We start from the raw sequence: 7,870 nt of genomic DNA, 5'->3' as shown, positions 1-7,870 counted from the left end.
AGACTCCTGAAGGGGAGTGAAAGGCGGGATATCAAATCCAAATCCAAACCCTCCAAAAATACACACCTCACAACAATATCTATTTTGGCTTTAAGACTCAGAAGAGTATATGCTTCAGTAAATTGAGTTGTATCCAGAGGAAGTTAGTCGCTCTTTAGTTCCATTGAATTCGGTGTAACTTCAGTTAGTTATTACTAATGCATCATGTGTATCTGAGACTAACTTCTCCTGCACCCATCCCATCTTAGCGAAAGTATGCTTTGCAAAAACTGAGGGAAGTATGGGAACACGTCATTCTGGATTCGCAATACAGAAAATCAACAGAGGCTGCATCATGTGCCCTTGTCTTTTACAATCCTTTGTTTTGAAATTTATTCAAAATTTGGGAGGAAGAAGCCTAGCAGGAAGAGAGGACTGGCAGGATTGGCACCAGAGGTAGGCATCTTTGGGCAGTTGCTGAGGCCCATACCACTGTTGACCCCCAGAAAGGTAAAAAGGTAAAGGACCCCTGGACGGTTAAGTCCAGTCAAAGGCGACTATGGGGTGTGGCACTCACCTCACTTTCAGGCCGAGGGAGCCGGCGTTTGTTTGCAGACAGTTTTCTGGGTCATGTGGCCAGAATTACTAAACCGCTTCTGGTGCAACAGGACACTGTGACAAAAGCCAGAGCGCATGGAATCACTGATTACCTTCCTGCTGCAGTGATACCTTTTTGTCTACTTACACTGGTATGCTTTCGAACTGCTAGGTTGGCAGGAGCTGGGATGGAGCAATGGGAGCGCACTCCGTTGCGGGGATTCAAACAGCCAACCCTCTTATCGGCAAGTCCAAGAGGCTCAGTGGTTTAGACCACAGCGCCACCCACATCCTTGCTGTCACTCCTTGTTCTCTCTCTGAGCATGTGAGTAGTGACAAGATTGAATTGAATTTTATTATCATGGTCACAGACCAGTTCCGGCTCACTTACAATATCAGGAAAATCATAAAACACAACAGGAATACATTGGTGACAAGATTATTATCTGAGGATTGGAGGTGTTTTTTTTTTTTTTGCCAGAGCCAAGCCTGAACCCATTCCCCCCTCACCCCCAACTTTGTAGAATTTGTAGGGGCAAATATAAGATGCTTTGGAAGACTGACGTGGTTTTTGCTCTCCTTGGTATACCTTTGCAGTTGGCAAGGTGGTCCAGTTGAAAATTGCAAAATGATGGAACATACTGGTAATTTTGTCTGGCATTTGCCCGGCCAGGCTTCATGGCATCTCATCAAGAATCTGCCTTCCTGCTGGCACTCCCTCAGAAGGGGAATTAAAAGTTCTTAATATAGCAACTCTTGATTGCAACGTGTGCAGCAACTATAATTGCTCTCCAAAGTTCAGGGTGTGAGCTCTCAAAAAAGATGGCGGGTGAGTGACCTACTCTCTGGAGGCAAACAGGACAAGGATGTCTGAGGGGCCAGCTCATGCTCCTATCCAATAAGCTGAGAGCCACTAGATCCCTTTGCCCCACACAGCAAGTGGTGGTCTCCCTGAGCTTTTGTTTTCCTTTGTGTAGGGATGGACAGATCTGTCAATTTCATTTTCTCTGTTGCTTATTCCCCCCCCTCCAGTCTTAAAATTTCCCTGCATTTCTGCATCAGTTGTGATGAAGTCCTCATGAGCAAATATGAATGCAATTTTTTCCTAATACACACATTCTATATCCTGTTTGGTCTGATATTGTCAGACCAAACCGCCATTCTGGGAAGATGCTTTCTTTTGTCCTTTGCTGTGTTTATTAAAGAAACTAATTGGTAAGAATTCCCTTTCGTCTGATCTGCTCATTTACGGCCACGGGGGAGGAAGCCGATTCCCCAAAGCCTGACAGTTATTCATGATTTGGCAAGCATTTTCCCATAGCAGAATGGATTTATATGTGTTATTTTTTTGCAGATCTATGCATTTTAATGCATCCTTTCCCATATCACACACAAATTTGCACACATTATTTGGCTGGAGAATTGCATCACGAGATTTCAAGGTGCAGAGTGCAGAGGACACCTGTTTCAGCTTGCGTATTAGGCTCATGCACACTTGTTTGTACCTTACATTCTAGGCACCAATTTGAGAGGTTTTTCTTTCATCGTGCCACCCATCGATTACTTTTGAATCAGAACAAATGTCAATCCCGATGGACATTTGTTCCGATTCAGCAGTAGACAGCGGGTTTTCCAGGGGAAAGAGGCAGGACAAAAGAAAAACATCTCAAACTTGCACCTAGAAAGCATGGGACAAATGGAAGTGTGGGCGATCCTGTTGTTTCAGAAAGTGTGAATTTTCATTAAATCTGAACTGAATTTCTTTTCCATCCATACTTCTGTGTAAACTTGCTTTGCTGCACTTCTCATCCTGATCTGCTGACATATGCCAGCAGTCGTGATCGTGAACACCATTCTCTGTTGTTACCAGAAGAACTTCTTTCTCTCCTTGAAAACACATAAACTCTGCTTCTCCATTGTTCTAACCCTCTGAGGCTCAAAATTAAATGGATTAAATTAAATGGGATTAAACAGTACCATTGGTATAGCGGTCCGGTGTCAGAAACCTATTACTATTTCTGCAGCAGTCTGCAGCAGACAGTCCCTGTCTCCTAGAGCTGCCCAATCAACATGAAAGGGGAGCCGCTGTGAACTCCAAAATGAAATTTTTAGGAACACTGGAAACATAACGTGCTTCAGTTTCAAGAGAACAGCCTGCAAGCTGTTTTCCACACAATGGAACTTTGTGGAAAACGCAGTTTAGGACTATCCAGACGATGATTTTGGAGCCCTCCAGATTTCTGTAGTTGCACAGGTAGTAATAGAGCTAGCTGAAAGGCAACACATGAAGATCTGATCATTGCAATACACTCCTAATTATTGCTGCTATTATATAATTATGATTGTATAATCTTAGATGGGGTGTGGCATTTCTGACCCCGCACTTCTAAATTTGGCGCTACACTATTGATTGGAACCAGGACCTGCTGGGCAGGCCTCATCCCTGATTCTAGTACCAGTCTTTAGCGCCAGAAGGCCTGAAGCGATAATAACGTACAGTATAAACATTAAGGTGAAGCTGGCACAGCATTTCATGCAGTTTTGGCCTCGAACCTTCCTGGATCCCATGATTTTTAATAGCCATCTGGTGCGTTGATTTGAGTGAATGATATTTTGACCCTCGTTTTCTCACAAGGGATTCCAAAGAACCTGCAATAAATATAGCAGCAATAAAACCTCTGCTTTAAGCGAATGTTTTGTAACTCTATATGGTCTCAATATGTCTTTTAAAACTTAAGTGTGGCTCTTCCTTCAGTGCTGCTGCTTCCAGCTTCATTTCTTGCTATTTTGGGTGCCCTTAGAGAGGCTCCCAGAGGCAGTTGTGGACAGAACTACCTGCTGGTTAGGATGGGTGACCTGCAGGCTGGCGAGGGCGTAGGGGTGAGGCAGAATCAGGGCAGCTGTCGGGCCATGACAGGTAGGAAGATCTCTCGCCTTCCTGGCTAGAACTCAGCATTTTGCTCACCTTCCTGAGCAATCTTCTCCAGCCAGACCACAAAGGTGGAAGGATTGTTTCAAAGGTTTGTTTGCTTTCAGATAATGAAGAGGTTACTCAAAAAGTGGCCATCTTTGTATTCCCACCAGCTAAAAATGGGACAAAATGTGTAGACATGTGTCAGGGGTTCAGAAGGAGAGACACAGGAGGGGGAGCAAATGGAGAGTGAGGAGGAGGAGTACGAGGGAGGCGCAGGCAGTGACAGTGGCCAGAGTTATTCCACAAGCCTCTCTGGCGAATCGGAGGACTCACAGAAGGGAGCGCCGGTGGCCAGAGCGAAGGGGGCTCCAGGGGGGAAGCCCCAGGAGGAAGGGGCTAGCGGGGAGTCCCTGAGCAGCAGTTGGAAATCAGGACCAGCTTCTCCACCAGAGCGCAGTGGGGAGGGGGAGTCCCAGGAGTCGGGACCAGTGTCCTCACCACCAGAGGGAGGAGAGGAGTCAGGTTTGGCAACGCCCACATCAGGAAGCGGGGAAACGGTCAGAAGGAAAGTCACCGGCTGGGCGCGCGCGCCAAGTTCAAATGTACAGGAGCGCGGCACAGCAGGGAGCCCGGAAAGGGAGCCAGGTCCTAAAGCCCGCCGGAGGGAGGGGCAAGACTCAGGAGGCTCAGTGTCAGAGGAGTCCAGGAAGGAGGGAACCCCAGAGGGCAGAAAGACCCAGCGAAGGAAAGAACAGCGTAGGAGGTGGAGCCGGGCTAGAATCTTAAACTGGTGTGGGTGGAGCAGTGAGTCAGAGGGGACTTAGCCGGTCTAGCGTCGAGACGTGGGTCTGCGCGCCCAGAGCTTGGAAATGGAAACTAAACTTTAATAAAGACTTTTGTATATAACATTCACTGGGCGTTGGTCCTCTGTGAGCTGGGACCTAGCGGCAGTCCTGACAACATGTTTTCTACTGTCATTTGGATCAACACGTACACTGTGCCATATGGTTTCACAATTTTTGTCACAAGATACTTACTTTTGTATCCCTTATGAAAAGTTATGAAAAGCTTCCCCACGGTTGTTCTGTACATTTTGTTTTAACATCACATTTTGAACCCATATGCAATTTCTTATGGCTTGTGACTGAAAAAAATGAATTAAGGTTAATGTGGTAGGTTTGTGATTCGACCACAGGATGTGCTGAGCCAACGCTAATTAAAACTGGTATGCATGTAAGGTTGCCAGCTTCCACCTCCTTGTTTGGCTCTTGTGCCTTTAGGCAACTGAAAAAGAGGCAGAAATTCAACAGGTCAAGTTTCCCCTTCGACTCCAACTGCACTTACACTGTAATTGCATCTCTATGGTGGAAAAAACTGATCCTGTTGAACTTTTGTCGTATCCTTCTGTACAAGGAAGAAGAAGAAGAAGAAGAAGAAGAGTTTGGATTTGATATCCCACCTTTCACTCCCTTTAAGGAGTCTCAAAGTGGCTAGCATTCTCCTTTCCCTTCCTCCCCCACAACAAACACTCTGTGAGGTGAGTGGGGCTGAGAGACTTCAGAGAAGTGTGACTGGCCCAAGGTCACCCAGCAGCTGCATGTGGAGGAGCAGGGAATCAAACCCTGTTACCCAGATTACGAGACTACCGCTCTTAACCACTACACTACACTGGCTCCACACAAGGCACAGGAGCTCTGCTAAAATAAAAAGGATACTGATCCAACAGTGGGGAGTGGGGTGCCATTTGATTCAGTTCATATTTAACTGCAAATTTTCCTAATTCCTAATTCTGAAACGACATGCAAACTGGAACACACTCACCCTTTGGAATTTTCACTTTTCCAAGTTTTGCAGTGCAATTCTCCAACCAAGTAATGTGTACAAAATGCTTATCCTAGGGGAAAGTGTGACTGTAATAGTGAAAATATCCCACTATTGTATTTGTCAAAATTGTGTGTATTAGGAAACATTGCATACAAAATATACTGACAAATTTTCATGACGACTTTTAAAAATGCATTCACAAGCTGATGTGGAAATGTGAAGAACTGAATTTAAGACTGGGAAATAGAAATGGAAGGAAACTGAAAATAGTGGGGTTCATGTCTATGGGAAAGTCGTACCCTCTAACATGTGGGGGTCTTGTTTTCCTCCAAATCACTGGGCTTCAGCGGGTGTGTTGGGACCCACCACTGGCTCTCAGCTTGACCTGATGTGGGTCCTCACTTTGGCTAATGGTGTGGATGCCATGGGATGTATATGGGAAAGACACATCACACGCTCAAATTCTGGTATTTCACGTTGGTGCCCTGAGCATAGGAAGCAGGTTCCAAGGTCTAATCCTTCATAATCCCTGGCAACAAGCCTTTGCAACTGCCAGGAATGGCACAACACAACCTCATCCAGGAAAGATTTAGCAGATTCTTCCTTCCTCCTTGGGTACTCTGCTGTAGAATTGCCACTGTGTGCAAACACTGAGTGTTTGTGTGGGTGGTTTGCACTTGAGGACGTATTTGGGGTTGCATTCTCTCCGCCAATGTTTCCCGTAAAGTCCTGGTTATTCAAGCATAATGAGGAGGCTTAGCTTGATGGTGCCCTGAGGTTTTGGGGTTCTGCCTTTTGTTTTAAACAGGTGGCCCCGGAATTTCCTCTGGTTGTCAAGTGCTGGTTTTTTAAGAGAAGCAGGGAAGGGAAAGAAAGCCACAATGCTTGTTCTTGTCTGAAATAGTGGACAAGATGCAAAGGGCATAGGGAAGGGGCATATTTAAATGTTTAGTTCTGAGTTTTAAATGGCTGTAACCTGCCCTGGGACTTGCTGATGAGATACACACTGATTCACTCATTTTCTTTCTTTCTTTCTTTCTTTCTTTCTTTCTTTCTTTCTTTCTTTCTTTCTTTCTTTCTTTCTTTCTTTCTCTCTCTCTCTCTCTCTCTCTCTTTCACACACACACACACACACACACACACGGGGGGGGGGAGGGGGTTTAAGACAACAATAGTGCATACATAAAATCAATTCAAACCCAATACAGATAGCATCTTGCCTAAAGATCTCCCTTTGGAAGGCTTGCTCGAAAGAGGAGCGCCTTTAGCAATCACCAAAAAGCCGACAGATAATAAATTAATTAGGGCTCATCCACACTTCCCTTTGTCCCCTGATTTCTTCTTCTTTTGTCTTGTGATTGCTAGGCATGAGCCCAAGAGGGATTTCTTTTGTCCTTTCTGCTTCCCCCAGGAAAACACGCGGTTTACTGCTGAATTGGAACAAATGTCAACCTGCAGAAAACCACCTGGGTTTTCTACCTCAATCGCTTGCTTCCCTGTGCCCTACGGGTCAGACATTTCTGTCTATACCTCCGCTGTCAGAAGGAGCCTGTTTCTGAATACCACTTGCTGGGAACTGCAGGAGTGAAGAGGGTGCTGTTGTGCCAGAGGTGCTGCTTGCAAGTTTCCCATGGGCATCTGCTTGGCCACTGGATGCTGAGCTTGATCGGCTATTGACCTGATCCAACAGGCTCTGCTCATTCATTCATTCATCACTTTATAGTTTGCCTTTCCTCCAAGGAGCTCAAGGTGCCATACAAAACTACTCCTCCCCATTCTGTCCCCACAACAACCCTGTGAGGTAGGTAGGGCTGAGAGGCAGTGACTGGCCCACGGTCATCCTAGTGAGCTTTGTGGCTGAGTGGGGATTTGAGCCCTGGCTTTCCAGGGCCTGGTCCAACCCTCTAACCAGTGTATCACGTCCTCTTCCACTGTCTTTAATGGTCTCCAGATCTGCCTTTGTGCCTGAGGCAGCTGCCTTATCTCACTGTAGGCCCAACTTCTGTCCTTGTTCCAGTCTCTCTTACATAATAAGCTACCTTTATACAAAGTCAGACTACCGGTCCATCTAGGTCAGGATTGTTTGCACTGACTAGCTAGTGGATCTCCAGAATTTCAGGCAGGGATCTTTTCCAGCCCTGCCTGGAGACACCAGGGATTGAATCTGGGGCCTTCTGTATGCGGCACAGATGCTCTGACCTCAGAGGTGTGGCCCTGTCTCAGCCATTCAATGGCACTTTTAAGAGGGCTTAATGCACCTGAGTCGACTTTGATTTAAAAAATGGAGAAGAAATAGTCCTTTAATATATCTCAGAACGTCAAACCGCCCAAGTATAAAAAGCTAAACAGACCCTGCTGCTTCAAACTGAAAAGGGCGAAGGAGAGCAGGGAAATGAAGTCTCCTGTTGCCCCAAACTGCTGTTTCACAATACTTCATGGTACAGCAGGACCATCCTTCCTAATACCAGCACTTTCCCACTTGCTGATAATGGAACTGATCGCACCAGCACCAAGCGGATGACCCTGATAGGGAATGTTCTATATTCTGAAGTCTCA

This window comes from Podarcis gaigeae (assembly GCF_964106915.1).
Source record: "Podarcis gaigeae genome assembly, chromosome: 13".
NCBI lineage: Eukaryota > Metazoa > Chordata > Lepidosauria > Squamata > Lacertidae > Podarcis > Podarcis gaigeae.
This window is presented reverse-complemented; position numbering follows the sequence as displayed.